Source organism: Canis lupus, chromosome 5 (assembly GCF_011100685.1).
Source record: "Canis lupus familiaris isolate Mischka breed German Shepherd chromosome 5, alternate assembly UU_Cfam_GSD_1.0, whole genome shotgun sequence".
In the NCBI taxonomy this organism is placed as follows: Eukaryota; Metazoa; Chordata; class Mammalia; order Carnivora; family Canidae; genus Canis; species Canis lupus.
In genome coordinates, this window is record NC_049226.1 from 55,604,795 (window position 1) to 55,621,364 (window position 16,570).

The window sequence follows — 16,570 nt, forward strand, 5'->3', positions numbered from 1 at the left end:
TCAGGGCGTGATCCTGGAGTCCCAGGATCAGGTCCCGCATCAGGCTCCTTTCATGGAGCCTGCTTCTCCCCCTCTGCCTGTGTCTCTGCCTCTCTTTCTGTGTTTCTCATGAATGAATAAATAAAATCTTAAAAAAAAAAAAAAAAAGAACCAAGAAGGCCAGACCCTTTTGTCTTTCTGGAAGTATGATTCACTATGGCGTTTGTGCACGAGCATGTTTGTATATATGTGTCCCTTCAGCCGAAGGCCTCGATCATGAAATCCACATGGTCCTGGCTTGATAGATTTGGGAGATGTGAGCTTTTAGCTTCTTCATTAGAGGAGCTCCTGCCTTTGGCCCCAGCCTCCCCTCTGCTCTGCTCTCTGTCCCCTTCCCACGAGCGCAGTATGGGTTGGTTCTATTTGGTTACAGTCCTGGTGGTTTTTCTAATTTCCCTGTGGCCTCTCAACCTGGCCTCAGACCCTGAGTGTGACTTCTCTTGACTTACTCATAGGTTCTCCAAAGCTTACAAATACTCATGCCTGGTTTGCTCTCTGTCCTCTTGGATGATTCTACTGCAGTGGTTAGCTCAGTAGGTGAGAGCACAGGAAGAAGAGCTGATTCCTCCATGGCTCATTCCTTGCCTCTGTGCTCTAGTTGAACTTCTTGCCATTGCCAGAACACATATGCCTTTGCATTCTCTTTCAGTGCCTGGAATGTTACCTGTCTTCTGACAGTCATCACGTACTTTGTGATCCCATTATACCCTGTATTATACATCACTGTTAATGGTGCTCGAAGCACTAATTGCTCACTGTTTATGTGTCTATCTGCATATTCATTTGCTCATTCACTGATTCACTTGTCCTCCATGGACTGGTATGCCTCTCCAGTTAGACTCAGAAACATGAGAACAAGAAGTGAGTATTACTCTGCATCCTCATTGCTTACCACAAGACCTGGTGTTCAGTGGGTGCTCAGTAAATGTTTGCGGAGTGAATGAATGAAGCCACACTATGCATGTGATCTCCTTGTGGGCCAAGAACCTTTAGTCTGTTTTGTAATCAGAGGGTGACTTCTCCTCTTCCTGAGCAACAACAGGGGGTAGTGCAAAGACCAAGGCCTCTAGAGTCAAGTGGAACTAAATGAAACTCCCAGCCCTGCCATGTACTGGCAGTGTACCTGGGGCAAGGAGCTTACTGTTTCTGAGCCTCAGCCAACTTAACTGTGAAAGAAGGATGATATAACCCATACCATAAAACTGGTGAAGGTTAGAGATCATGTTTATGAAAGCTCCTGGCACATTGTTAGGGTGCTCAGTGACAGAATCAATCCTATTGCCCACCTGAGAGTGGGTCCACATTTGTGTTGAAATTTGGTAGTTCTCACTGATTTTACTTGGACCTTTTATTTCCTTTGTGTAAAACAAACAGATTTTTCCTCTTAGATGAGGAATTTGGGTTGCAAGCCTGCAAGTTGACAAGATGTGGTTGGTTAAACAAAGACACCTCTGGTGGTCTTGTTGGTAAGACAGTTGCCCTGGTCAATGGAATGCCTAGGAAGTATTGTAGTTCACAATACAGCCTACCTTCCCTTCTTCCTCTCTTCACATGGGGATGTGATGTTAGAATTAAAGGTCAGAGCCCTTGGAGACAAGATGGGCTTCTCCTCCTTATCATAAGGGAGCTGAGGCCAAGAGAGAACAGTGCCTTGTTCAAGGTCCTTCCCAGAGTTTTGTAGCGAACTAATGTGTATATCACATTCCATTCTACAAAATAGTTTCTAGATCACTCTCTCTTTGTCCATTGTCACCAGCCTGCTTGATCTCATTGTATAGATAAGGAAGTTGAACTTAAGAAGTTTGAGTTGACCAAGATCACTTACTCTTAGAGGCAGAGAGCTGGGACTGAAACCCAGGTGTTCTTGAAGCCAATTCTTTAGGGTTTTCTACTTTCCTACTTTTAAGGCTGATGATCTTTTTACTGCTAAAATTTGTAGGCTCCCTTGGCCTCTTTTTTAGAATCCCTCTCTGTTTTTCTAGAGATGCTTCAGTTCAGAGAATCCATACTTATTTGATGGTACAACCTCTCAGTTAAGAATTTGAGGACTGTATTAATTATCCATTGCTGTCTACTGATTACCTCAAACTTAGCACCTTAAACAATTCCCATTTATTCAGTTTCTGTGGCTCAGGAGTCTGGGCATTACTGATCTGTGTTCCCTCCTTTGAGTTCTCTTACAAGGCTGCACACAAAGTGTTGGCCTGGGCTGGGGTCTGATCTGAAAGCTGGACTGGGGAAGGATCTTCCTCCAAGCTCACAAGGTTGTTGGTGGGATTCACTTCCTCATGGCCTGGTAGCCTGAGGGCCTCCCTGCTAATTGCCAACTGGAAGCTATCCCCAGTTCCTTGCTACATAGGCCCCTTCATAGGATGGCCGACTTCATCAAAGCTGTAAATGGAGATAATGGATAGACTGTTAGGAAGACAAAAGATATATAATATGAAGTAACTCTGGAAATGATCTCTAGCAGCTCTGTTGTATTCTTTTGATTAGATGTGAGTTACAAGTCTTGCCCACACTCAGGGGTGAGGATTACCCTAACACATGAATACCTAGAGGCAGAGATTATCAGAAGGCATTTTTATTTTATTTTGTTTTTCAGCTTTATTAAGGTATCATTAACAAAGAAAACTGTAAGATATTTAAAGTATACATTGTAATGATTTGATACACACATACATTGTGTGGAGGTCATTTTACAGTATGTCTGTCACAAGCACACACCCTAGTAATATGTGTATATTTGAAGGATTTGCATATTCTGTTGTCAATCCATGTAGTAACTATTAAAGCTTAATTTCTTACTTTTTGATAAAAAATAAATATTAATAGAAGTTTTTTTTTTTTTAATAATAGAAGTTCTAAAAATTTTTTTCCATTACATCAGGGGGTGGTTTTTGCTGCCCATTACTTTAGAATGAGCATGTGATAGCTTGTTTGCCTTATGGTTTGATTGTCTACATACTTGTTCAGCTCCTTTTGCAGATAGATTTCACTGACTGTTAGCAGAGAAGGCCCTGGGGCGAGGTGGGCTCTTCCTGAGATTGAGGTCCCGTGGGAAAGGGGCTGAGTCTGATTGGATTTGAACTCCCCAGTGCTTGGCCTAATGCCTGCCTGCCATAGACAGAGCCAGTGCTCAGTTAATGTTGGCTGGTTGGAGGTGACCCTTTGTAAGATTAAGGCAAGAGTGGGATGTGGGCTTTTACCAGAGGTATCTTGGCTCGCAGTCCTGGACATCATTTACTCTCTTGCTCAGTGCTAACTTGAACCTATTCTGTGGCCTCCATGGTGCAGGCATGGGGGACCTAGAAAGTCAAATACAGTCTGCCTTGAGGAGCCTTGGCATGTGGGTAAAACAGCTAAACAGATAATAAACAGACTGTGTGAGAAGTGCCCTACCCAGATTGTGAATTGATGAGCATGGAGGGTGGGGCACAGAAGCTGTGACTCATTTGGCCTGAGGGAAGGCTTCATGGAAGGGGTCTTGTTTGAGCCAGGCCTTGAAGATTGAGCAGAAGCAACCAATTACCTGTTTTTCTGAAGAGAGTAGTCGGCTTCCCATGGCATTTGGGAAGGTGAAGTGATTGGTTGTTCATTGGGACACAATGATGTGATGTGGGCTTACATCACTGAGAACTAGAAAATCTGAGCCCAGCTGGAAGACAGAGTTAGAGACCACAGTGGCAACAGTTGCTTGGGTCTGTCTGCCTTCACTGAGAATACCTGACATGGACCTGGTGAGGGGCTCTTATAGCCTGTTCCTGCATTATGACTTGAGTTCCTTCCTTATATTTTGTTATGAAGGCTCCAGGCCAATGTCCCAGGTGCTGTAAACCTTCAGAGAGTCACAAGCTGGCATTTGAGAAAAGCCTAGTCCTCAGGGCCTTTACAGACCTCCCATCCTGATTTATACAGATTTGACATCTTTGGGCTTTGCTCAGATCTATAAGCTTGGGTGTCAGTATCTCCATTTGGGTGTCAAGTTTCCAAATGAGATAGTGATGAACAGTTTCTTTGGAGCTTCCCTGGCAGAAGCATCAATCGCTTTACCAATGAGAGGGCTGTCCAGAGCCCCAGGCACTGCAGATTTATGAGCTGCCTGTGCCTTCTGCTGTAATCTCCGGGCTCCTAGCTTTCACTGAAAAAGAATGGCTTCTAATCTTGCAGATAACCTTCCTCATGTAAATCTGCACATTGGAGGGCTTAGCCTGGCATGGATTACTGGGGGAACAGTCACCCTTCTCTCCCTGGAAACTCAGGATCATAGAGGAGCCTCCAATTACTTGTGATCAGGGAAACTACACTGAGATATTAGAATATCCAGCTTTCTTCTTCCCTCTTTTCCTTCATTTTTTAAAAATTAATTTATCATCTGAGGGCCAGTGCCATTTCTTCTCTGAGCTAAGACCCTGGGGAAGCCTAGAAACTGTACCCTGAGAGTCTTTCTTTGGCTTGTGGGATGGAGTATCTGAAAGACCGCATTCAGAGCGGGGCTGCCTTCCCAGGAGCGGTGACAAGTGGGGCTGTCTGGAGGAGGGTGGCCAGCAGGTTATTATACTGCACTGTGATAGGGCTTTAATAAGAGATGAGCAAAGGGCTTTAGGAGATTCCTTTGTAATTAAAAAACCCTCCTGATTTGATACACAGGGCTTATGTACAATTATCCTTTCACTCACTCACGCTAATAGTTCATTTTATGAACCAAGGCTACAAACCCTTTTACTACGTTTATACACATCAGTTCTTTTATTCTGAAATCAGTCTTAACTCAATGCTATAATCCTCTTTAACACAGCATCTGGACTGTATGACTTCCCACATGGCTAACACTGCTTTTCACCAGCGCCTTCTTCTTGTCTACACCATGTCTGCCGTTTCCCTGCTCAGGCCACCCATTTCCATTTTCTGTGCTGTTTCTCTGTCAGTTTTCTTCTTGGTTTTCTGTCTTTGAAGTAAATTGGGAGAACTTGGGGTGGAGAGTGGGGCAATACAATAACTTTTTATTCTTTTTAAAACTTATTTAGTGGAAAGTCTTTACACATAGACAAAAGTAGAGTGAGGAGTAGAATGAATCTCTCTGTACCCTTTTCTTACTTTGCACAGTTGTCAACTCATGGTCAACTTTATTTCACCCATACACCCATCTATTCCCCTATATTATTTTGAAACATGTCTAAAACATCCTATTATTTGACCCATAAATATTTAAATTATGCATCTATAAAAGACACTTTTAAAAACATGATCATAATACCATAGTCACATCTAAAAAAATTGTAACTATTTAATATAGGCAGACTTCATTTTATTGAGTTTTGCTTATTGAGCTTCACAGTTGAATTGTGTTTTTTACAGATTGAAGGTCTCTAGTAGTCCTACATCGAGCCAAGTCTGTCGGTATCCTTTTTTCAAAAGTGCTTGCTCACTCTGTGTCTCTGTGTCATATTTTGGTAATTCTGGCAGTATTTTAAACTTTTCCATTATTATGATTTTTGATATGGTGATCTGTGATCACTGATCTTTGTTGTTACTATTGTAATTGTCTGGGGCACTACAATCTGTACCCATTTAAGATGGTAAACTTAATCAATAAAGGTTATGTGTGTTCTGATCGCTCCACTGACCAGCCATTCCCCCATCTCTCTCCCTCTTCTTGGTCTTCCCTATTAAAGACATAATAATACTGAAATTAGGCCAAGGAATAACCCAACAATGACCTCTGAGTGTTCAAATAAAAAAAGCCACATGTCTTTCACTTTGAATCAAAAGCTAGAAATGACTAAGCTTAATGAGGAAGGCATACTGAAAGCCAAGATAGACTCAAAGCTAGGCCTCTTGCACCAAATACATAGCCAAGTTGTGAATCAAAGGAAAAGTTCTTGCAGGAAATTAAGAATGCTACTCCAGTGAACACACAGGTGATAAGAAAGTAAAACAGCCTTACTGCTGATGTAGAGAAAGTGTGAGTGGTCTGAAATAGAAGATCAAAACAGCCACAACATCCTTTAACCCAAAACCTGACCCAGAGCAAGGCCCTAATTCTCATCAATTCTGTGAAGCCTGAGAGCGGTGAGGAAGCTGCAGCAGAGAAGTTGGAAGCTAGCAGAGTTGGGTTCCTAAATTTTAAGGAAAGAGGCCGTCTCCATAACATAGAAGTACAAGGTGAACCAGCAAGTGCTGGTGTAGAAGCTGCAACAGATTATCCAGAAGATCTAGCTCAGATCATTAATGAAGGTGGCTGCACTAAACAACAGATTTTCAGTATAGATGAAACAGCCTTATAGTTGAAGAAGATGTCAACTAGCACTTCCATAGCTAGAGAGGAGAAGTCCGTGCCTGCCTTCAAAGATTCAGAGGACGGGCTGAGTCTCTTGTTAGGGGCTAATAATGCAGATGGTGATTTCAACGTGAAGCCAGTGCTCCATTACTATCCATAAAATCCTAGGACCCTTAAGAATTATGCTAAATCTATGCTTTCTGTGCTTTGTAAATGGAACAACAAAGCCTGGACAACAGCATATCTGTTTACCACATAGTTTACTGAATATTTTAAGCCCCCTGTTAAGACCTGCTCTGAAAAAAGGATTCCTTTCAAAATGTTACTGCTCATTGACAGTACAGTATATCCAGTCACCCAAGAGCTCTGATGGAGATGTATGAGATGACTGTTTTCATGCCTGCCAACGCAACAAGCATTCTGCAGCCTATGCATCAGCGAGTCATTTCGACTTTCAAGACGTATTATTTAAGAAATACATTTCATAAGGCGATTGCTGCTACAGTGATTCCTCTGGTGGATCTGGGCAAAGTAAATTAAAAACCTTCTAGAAAGAAAAAAAAAAAAAAAAAAAAAAAAAAAAAAAACCTTCTAGAAAGGATTCACCATTTTAGAAGAACATTCATGATTCATGACAAGAGGTCAAAAATCAGCATGAGTAGGACTTTGAAAGCCAACCCTCATGGATGACTTTGAAGGGGTTCAAGACTTCAGGGGAGGAAGTAACTGCCAATGGGGTGGAAAGAGCAAGCTAACTAGAGTGGAGCCTGAAGGTGGGATTGCATGGTTGCCATCTCAGGATAAAACTTGAGCGAATGAGGAGTTGCTTCTTATGTTTGAGCAAGGTGTTGTCTTGAGATGGAATCTACTCCTGGTGAAGATGTCATGAAGACTGTTGAAAGGACACAGCAAAGGATTTGTAATATCATATAAACTTAGTTGATAAAGTAGCAGCAGGGTCTGAGAGGATTGACTCCAGTTTTGAAAGAAGTTCTGCTGCAGGTAAAATGCCACAAAGAAATTGTTTATGAAAAGAATCAATTCATGTGACAAACCTCATTTCTCTCTTATCAGAAATTGCCACAACCCTAGCCTTCACACCCACCACCCTCATCCATCAGCAGCCATCGACATCGAGGCAAGACCCTCCCCCAGCAAAAAGATTATGATTTGCTGGAAACTCCGTTGATGCCTAACATTTTTCAGCAATAAAGTATGTCTTAATTAAAGTATGTACATTTTTTAGACATAATGCTATTGCATACTTGATGGGCTACAGTATAGTATAAACATAACTTTTATGTGCCCTAGGAAACCAAAAAGTTCATTTGATTCACTTTATTGTGGTATCCACTTTATTGCCATGGTCTGGAATGTCTCCACCATTTCTCTGAGGCATTGTATATACTTCATTGTTTGAATTTCATCTTGCAGTTTCTGGATGTATCTCTGAAATATGCTGTAAACGATAGATTCCCACTCCATTCCCCCTTCTCGCTTTCCCTTTACCATATATTTGTTGAAGAATCATTTATCCTATAGTTTCTCACTATCTGGATTTTGCCGATTATATCTCTATGGTGTCGTTTACCATGTTGCTCTCTGTCTTTTGTTTTCTGCAAACTGGCAGTTGTATCTAAATTTTGATCAGATTCAGCATTGGTTGGTTCATTGGCTTTGGCAAAGCTACTTGATATGTGGTGTTAAATTATTTCAGCCGTAGATTCATAATGTACAATTATCTTATTTTTTTATGCTAGTGACCATTAATAAGCCATGCCTACATCTGTTAAGTCATTAGGATTTTCAAAATGGTGATATTTCAATTCTATCTTTGCTTCTTTGTTAATTAGAATACTTCTTTCATAAAAAATTCCCCCTTTTATCTACTATTTGGCTATCTAGTGATATAGTTTCTGCAGAAAAGCAGGATAAATAATTCTGTTCTTTTTTTTTTTTTCACCTATTTTCAAAACAGTAGTTGGTCAACTAGCACTCGGCAACAATGACCAGTTAATTTCAGTCCATTGCAAGTATTACACTTAACAATACTGAAATTGTCCCTTCTTTGGCTAATGGGAACCTCTTCAAACTGGCCCGAGTCCTATTGGCATGGCCCTAAGAGTCTCTGATAACTACCTTGTTATCTGTTACAACAGCATTTTCCAGGTTTTTCTAGGCTCATTCTGAACATTTCCTGTCCCAGACCCAGACTGAATCATTTCTTGAAGGAGTCTTGGTTCTGTTCAGTGGGGATATAGTAATACCAGGTCTCAATCTGGGTGTTGGTGGCATTTTGTTGCCGTTGGCTTGGTTGTTGCTCACAGGCCTTTCCACTGTTCAGAGTCAGGAAATACATGTATTGTGTGCTTGATTTGTTTTCTTTAAAGGAAATCCATTGTGAGTTCATACTCATACTTTCTATTCTTGTTTACCACTGCAGATTTTTTTCAGAATTGCTTTTATCTTCTATCTGTATCTCCTTTCTCACCTACAGAGGATCTCACTTTTCAACAGTACCAGCACTGATAGACTTGGACTATCACATAAGTACTTAATTGTTTTATCCAGGAACTCACCACAGTCCAATAATCACAGTGACAGCATTCCCATTAATTACTGGAAATATTGCTTTAAAACCTTTTAAGGTTTTTAAGTTCTGGAATTCCCTTCCTTGGTTGGTCTACTTTGAAGCCCACTATTTAGTCTTGAGGACCCACTTCAGATACCCTGTCCTTGAGGAAGTTTGGATGGCTTACTACTCTGTGCTCTCCTACAGCTCTTTGTGTGTTCCTCCATAAGGGCATACATAATAAAAGGGTTCTTTTATTAACTGTGACATAGACTAAGAATTCCTTGAGAGTGGTAGTTTATTTACCAGTATAACCATAGCATCCAGCAGGCATCTGGGGGAAAGCTTGATTTTGCACAAGTGACAGTTGATACACGTGTCACATACACATATGTTTAGTTTGTTTGCCAGGTTACTTGGGCACTTTTCATTTGTTCATTGATTGAGAGCCCACCCTTTGCTACTGTCTGCTGGGTGATTGGGGTGAACAATGGAGATAAGTCCTTACCTTCCCTGATTTTACACCCCAATTTTCTATCGCAGGCATCAGACAGACTAGAAGGCCCTACTGAATTCAAGAGAGAATCCTAACTTTGGGAACTTTGGATTAGAACACCCCAAAGAGGCTTGGGTGAGGGGCTGCCACCACGAAGGGGCACAGGGCAGGCTGTTGCCGCAGTGGGGCCAGGTAGGGAGCCAGGAGTGGCCAGGAATTGGGTCCTAGGTGGGGAAAAGGCTAGAGAGCTCTCCCTGGCTGATAGTGGCATTATGGACCGAGTCTGGCACAAAGGGCCATCTCTTCTTACTTGCCACCCTCTGGCCTGAGTCCCAGGAAGCCCCAGTCTCTGTCTTCCATGCTACCTACTAATCATTGGCAGCAGGGCAAGTGCATTTTCTGTCTTCAAATGCTCCTCTGGTCTTGACATTAATTTGGAACAAACAGAGAGATGAGAGAAAAGAGCATGTTTATGAAAATGAACTCTTTAGTGTCTGCCCTGTGGGCTTGTTTGTCCCTACCTTTATTTAGCATTTCAGAAACCTGAGCTAATGTTTACCAGAAGGCCAGTCAGGACTTTAAGTTCTTCCAGCCCAGCAAATCACAGTGTTCGCCCTTCTCCAACCACTTTTCACAGATACATTACTGACATAATTTCCCTTTTCTAGAGCCGGGTATAGGCAGATGCCCCTGCATTAGCCCCACCTTCTGACTTGTGATGTATCTCCTGATGGTTTCTAAGGCAGCCTGGTACATTCTCTTAGGGTGAAGGCCATTTATTAGGAAATGGCCTCTCTGCACATTTCTTAAAACCCGACCTGGATTTCACTGTATCTCTAGCCTCTCTTTCCAAATTCCCATCTATTGCAAATTCCCAACTAGGTGTACCAACAGATGACTCAAATTTATTATCTTCAAAACTAAACTCATCTCACCCACAACCAGGCCCTCCTTATATTTTCCTGTCTCAGTGAGTGGCACTACCATCCACACTGCTCCTGACTTTAGATCACGTTTAATTCTTTATTATCCTGTCTCACAGTACCTTACAATTGTAGGTACGTAAGTAATATGTTATGTGTTTGTTTACCATGTAGTTTCCACTGCCACACGGTAAGTTTCTTGAGAGTTGGGACCATGTGTGCCTTATTCATCACTTACCCAGCACCTGACACATCTGACACATGAGTCCTTAATCAGTATTTGTTGGATTACTTAAAAAATCTATCCAGTCACCCAAGCTAGAAACCTCATCATCAATGTAGAATCCTCCCTCTTACCTTCCACATATTATCTATCAGCACGATTTGTCTTTTCTACTGAAATATTTCTCAGATGTGTCCTATCAGTACTATGCCCGGTGTTCAGGGTCCAATCATCTTACATTTGGACTGTGATAGTAACTTGATGGGTTTCTCTCTTTTCTTTTCCTTCTTCCAGTCCATCCTATGTGTAGCCAAAGTGGTTTTTGAAAAATTACAAAACTGTATCACTCCTCTACTTAAAAACTTTCTTTTCTTTTTTGACTCCTGATTGTCTAAAAGATAAAATCTAAACTCCCGGGATTGCCAGGATCTTTCCTAATCTGTTTGTCCTGCCTCATATGCTGCTATTGTCCCCTGCATAACCTCATGTTTCAACAACCACCAAGAGCTCTCCTGTTCTCAAATCTTTTTATGTCCCTCCATATTTACTTTATTCCTCCTCTAGCACCTAACACAGCTGTCACAAAGAAGAGAGAGAAAGAAGGATGGGTGAAGGTAGCTCTGGGATCTGGCAGAGAAAAATCAGTGGGTTTCCAAAGAAATAGAGGAAAATTTTTAAATATGTCATCTCCCCTCTAATAATAAGTCTTCTTGAGAGCTCATAAATCAGGGCTCAAGGCTGTCTGGTATTAAAGCTATACAAATACCCTGTCCTACAGTTTAGCTCCTTTCTGAGTTGGGGAGTCTTTTTCCTAAAGTTATTCTTTTTGTTTTTCAGTTCTCTTTTCTATTTTTTGGAGTGTGGTTCTTTCGGCCATGGCATCTACTGCAGGAAAGCAGAATGACCAAGCCAGCAGGAAAACTGATGGGATGGCACCACCCTCTGGCATCTAAAAGGGGCCACACTGAAGTCTAATCACCTAATTTAACAAACAATAATCAAATGTTATTCAGTACATGTGTCTTTCAGCTCTTCTTTCTCACCTGTCAGTTATCATCAGAACTATATACACTGATTTGGAACAAAATACAAGGGAACGCGGTAGTTGTGCCTTCCATTTGCCTCTCGCTGTCATATGACATGCTTCATGTTAGGTCTGCCCTTACTTACTGTGTGAGTGGATCCATCCTAACTTGGGAGGACTTTCTTTTGAATTGTGTACAGATGTTCCTCTAGGATGGTCCTCTTCTCTCCAAATGCTTGCCATCCTACAGTGGCCAAAATGTATGGACTTTGGTTTGAATTCATTGGGAGCCTGAAAATTTGTCTTTGGTGACTTGACACTGGGCAATCGAACCTAATTATTGCAAAATAAATACCTCATAGAATGTCTGTCTGCATTTCTTCCTTGATGTTTTATCTTTAGTATGCTAGAAGCTGTTGTGAATCTTGATTTATTTAATATGCTAATTGTCGGGGTTGGGGGTTAAATGGACATTGGAGGTTTTCCTCCTATAAGTATGGAACAGAGGGTTGGAAGAACATGATCACTTACAACATATTTTGACACACAGATTTTAGAAAAAAATTTAGGGCACTTTGAGTACCTCTTCAAAGTGACATGATTCCTGGCTAGAGTGTACTGAAGGGAGAAACCAGTGACACCTCAAAAATTCTTTGTTATACTTTTTATTCAAAATATAGGGATCCCTGGGTGGCGCAGCGGTTTAGCGCCTGCCTTTGGCCCAGGGCGCGATCCTGGAGGCCCGGGATCGAGTCCCATGTCGGGCTCCCGGTGCATGGAGCCTGCTTCTCCCTCTGCCTGTCTCTCTGCCTCTCTCTCTCTCTCTCTGTGACTATCATAAATAAATACAAATTAAAAAAAAATACATATCATCTGGGAGGCTGGGCTTCTGGCAATTCAGGATTGCTGATTCCCTACTGTTTCTGTTGTCCTCTTCAGGACAAGAATTTCCAGTGTATTTCTGAGATAGCTCCAAAGACACATTTGGACTTAAAAGGCTGATCACACAAAAAAAAGGAAGATGTGCACAAATTCAAGCTACCATGAGCTTAAGGTCATATTGGCAAACTTCCCATCAAATGCAGGATATCCTCCCTCCCATTAATTTATGTAAAAAATGGAGGTTGTGCACCTACTAAGTGCTCATCACTGTTCTAGGTGTTGAGGCTGGAGCAGTGAACAGAATGGATACAGTCCCTAATGACCTGGATCCCACAGTCACATGATCAATCTCCAAGGCCGTTAACTCCTCCTGGAACAACAATTTGTGTGTGTGCCTCTGCAATTTTCACTGCTTGGTCTGAGCTCTACCCCTGGGCCTCTCAGATCTAGTCTGAGCTCTCTTCCCCTTGTTGACTTCAGGTGTTCAAAAACAGCTCTTCTGTGCCCCCTGAGTCTTCTCCAGTTAAATGTTTCTTTTGCCTTCAAGGACTCTTCAGAGAACTTGGTGTCTGTACCTTCTAGTCACCCTCTGTGCTGGTACCCTGGTGCTCTTTCATTAATACTTAATTCCTGCTGCTCAAGGCAGTGATTCTTACACATGTGGATCCCATCAATTCCCTGTATAGGCTGTCTGCTACCTCCCCTTCTTTTACCAAAAGTGGCAGAATTTTTCTCCAATAAAGAAGGGAAGTATATTGTGAAATTATATATATATCATTGGCCTCTGCCACAGTTTCTGACAGAGCTGCTAAGACGCTTATTATTTCCTGTGTAATACTGACAGAGCTCCCAAATCTCTTGGAATTTCCTAGGTAGTGGAGTATTTTTATTTATTTATTTATTTTTCTAATGAGGTGACTCTTGTGGGGCTCTGGATGGGGCTGGTCACCAGGAAGACCACATCATGATTAGAAGGTTGGAACTTTCTGCCCCACTCTCCATTCTCTGGAAAGAGGTGAGGGGCTGGAAATAGAGGTAATAATCAGTCATGCTGATGTGATGAAGCCTCCATAAAAATCCCAAGAGAATGGGGTTTAGAGGGCAGCCTGGGTGGCTCAGCAGTTTAGCACTGCCTTCAGCCCTGGGTGTGATCCTGGAGACCTGGGATCGAGTCCCACGTCGGGCTCCCTGCATGGAGCCTGCTTCTCCCTCTGCCTGTGTCTCTGCCTCTCTCTCTCTCTGTGTCTCTCATGAGTAAATAAATAAAATCTTAAAAAAAAAAAAAGAATGGGGTTTAGAGAGCTTCCAGGTTGGTGAATATATCCACTTGCCAGGAGGGTGGTATACCCCCAACTCCAAGAGCGACAGAAGCTCCTGCACTGGGACCCTTCCAGACCTCATCTATGTATCTCTCCAACTGGCTGTTCATTTATATCCGTTAAAACATCCTTTGTAATAAATCAGCAAAAGTGAGTTTTCCTGGATTCTGTGAGCAGATTATGAAACCCAGGAAGGGAGCTGTGGGAACCTCCAATTTGTATTTAAGTGGGACAGAAATCATGGGTAACTACTTGCAATTGACATCTGAAGTGGGAGGCTGTGTGATTACCCTTTGGGTTCTGCACTACCTCCAGGCAGTTAGCGTCTAGGTGTGGAAGAACCACATATCATGGCACAGAAGTGTAAGTGTTAAAGTGAAGGAAAGCAGTGAGTTTTCCCCAAGTACATATAAATATCCACATTTGAAAGGGAATTTAGTTACTACTGAGCACTTGTAAGTGTGGTGTAACTAGCAAAGTTTTAAAAAAAAATGTTAGGGGATCCCTGGGTGGCTCAGTGGATTGGCACCTGCCTTTGGCCCGGGATCGAGTCCCGAGTCAGGCTCCCTGCATGGAGCCTGCTTCTCCCTCTGCCTGTGTCTCTGTCTCTGTCTCTGTCTCTCTCTGTTTCTCATGAATAAACAAAATAAAATCTTAAGAAAAAAATAAAAATAAATGTTTAGAGATTCTTTAATACAGAGGTCAGGATTTAACTTTTAAGTAAGGATTTTAAACACAACCAGCACCATAAATTAGCACCATTATTTTATAAAAAGAGAGGACACTATAATGTCAAGTAATCTCGAAGAACATAATGTCAGTACTAAAAACTTGAATAAGTTTAGCTTTTTGAAAAGCTGATTACCTTGTTCATTTTCTTCCTCACCTACCAAATATCAGTGAAAATTTCATGAACTGACCAGCATGAACCCACTGCCTTTTAGGAGCCCCTGCTCTTGGGACCCCTGTGAAGCACTTATGAATTGTATTCAACTGTAAAAGAACCCTAAAAAGCAATAGCGTAATCAAATTAGCAGTTTTACTTGTGCTTCTATCTTATTGATAAGAACTGTATCACATGCTCATCCCTAACTGCAAGAGAGGCTCGGAAATGCTCTTTGGCTGGGAACACGGCCACCATGAATGAAACCAGAATAGATAGATAACTATTTTAGATAGATAATTATTACATCTTGGAACCTCTGCTTTTAGAAAAGTTAATGGATGGTGGTTTTTCCATTGTCAGTTTGATTTCACCGGTTGGCATCATGTAAAGATTTAAGGGGTGCCTGGGTGGCTCAGTCATTTAAGCATCTGATTCTTGATCTTAGGGACATGAGTTCAAGCCCCTCATTGGGCTCCACAGTGGGCATGGAGCCTACTTTAAAAAAGAAAAAGATTTAAGAGAAAATAATTCTGGGAATATGGCAATGGCATTTTTGAATCTCCCCAAATTCCTCCATAAATACAGAGCATTTGGGGGACGCCTGGGTGGCTCAGTGGTCAAGCATCTGCCTTTGGCTCAGGGTGTGATTCCTGGGATTGAGTCCCACATTGGTCTCCCTTTGGGGAGCCTGCTTCTACCCTAGCCTGTGTCTCTGCCTCTCTCTCGGTGTCTCTCATGAATAAATAAATAAAATCTTAAACACACACACACACACACACACACACACCAAAACCAGAGCATCTGGGATAGCAAAGCCAAAAACCTATGGAAAATATCTATAACAATACTGGGTGACAAGATATCACCACAAACCCCAAAATTCAAGCATGTGGAACCACTAGGCATTCAAAGACTTGCATGGTATCAGCATTTTTTTTGTGGAAAGAAGCAGAGGGAAGCAGCAGCTGGGTGTCTGAGAAATCTAAAAATAAGAGAACCTCAAAATAGCCAAGAGGTACTCCCTGGAAAGTACAGTGGACCAATAGGAGAACAACAGCCAGATTTGGGGTAGTTTGGCACCACCCACTTTGCAGTTGATGAGTGCAAGGGGTCCAAAGTAAGGTCTGAAGAAGTTGGAGCAGCCCAGGTCCTGTGAATTCTCAAAACCAGCCAAAAGTATCTTTCCAGGACACTAGAGTAGAAACTGCAGGGAATAGAATACAGATAGAGTAGGGCAGGGATATTTGGGGCAAAGAAAAGGCAAGTCAGATGAAGGTGGGGGAAGGGCACAGAGCCAGGAGATCTCAGAAAGTTTGAAGCCATATTTTTGGACACTTCATGAAAACAGAAAAAGAAGCTGTAGAGTCTTGAATTTAGTAAAGCTGTCCTAACTTGCCCCTCCTTCCTAAATATGCAGGAAAACTAATTTCATATAAAAATGAGTAACAGAAAGGACTGCAATCAAATCTCATAATGAAGCTATTATAAGAAAAATGAAAACACGGATAATAGTATCCCTAATGATATGAAAACATTTCAGAAAGACATGCCCACAAAATCAGATGAAAATTATAATATTTCAAAATAAGCTAAAGTAAATTAAGGAAATAATACAAGTTCCTGCTCCAAAGCAATGGTGTAGTTCTAACGGTATAGGTGCTCCCCTCAGCAGCTCCACATGTGTGTGCTCGTGGACTCTAATGTAGAGGGAGTAGTGCCTTCATGATACTTGGATAATAACTCCCTTCTCCCTTTTGCTACTAAAACCTTATTCTTTCTCCCCTATGCTCTTTCAGCCCTTTGAATACGTTTGTTATCAATTCCCTGCATCCAGTCCCTTTGACTAAGATAACAAAGTCTGTTGTCCTGAATAGACACTTTCTGATGCAGTTACTTCCATTCATTCTTCTATTCATTTAACAAATA

The 16,570-nt window shown here is 41.8% G+C and overlaps 1 protein-coding gene and 1 long non-coding RNA gene across 5 annotated transcripts in view; one reads left to right on the forward strand and one right to left on the reverse strand.

The window, feature by feature from the left end:
- Positions 1-11,925, forward strand: part of YIPF1 (Yip1 domain family member 1) — a 36,679-nt gene extending 24,754 nt beyond the window's left edge. For all 3 annotated transcript variants that reach the window (XM_038537485.1, XM_038537484.1, XM_038537483.1), the window contains one exon: positions 11,371-11,925. The gene's annotated coding sequence lies outside the window, so the exon portion shown is untranslated. The remainder of the gene's footprint in view (positions 1-11,370) is intronic.
- LOC119876302 lies at positions 5,197-9,179 on the reverse strand. Of its 2 annotated transcripts, none has more exons than XR_005359763.1 (3): positions 8,459-9,179; positions 6,908-7,315; positions 5,197-6,863 (listed from the first exon to the last, which is right to left on the reverse strand). It is a non-coding gene; the product is annotated as an uncharacterized LOC119876302 (long non-coding RNA). The 2 variants fall into 2 exon arrangements; XR_005359764.1 differs by having other exon boundaries at positions 5,198-6,863; positions 8,899-9,167.
- Positions 11,926-16,570: the final 4,645 nt, after the last annotated feature.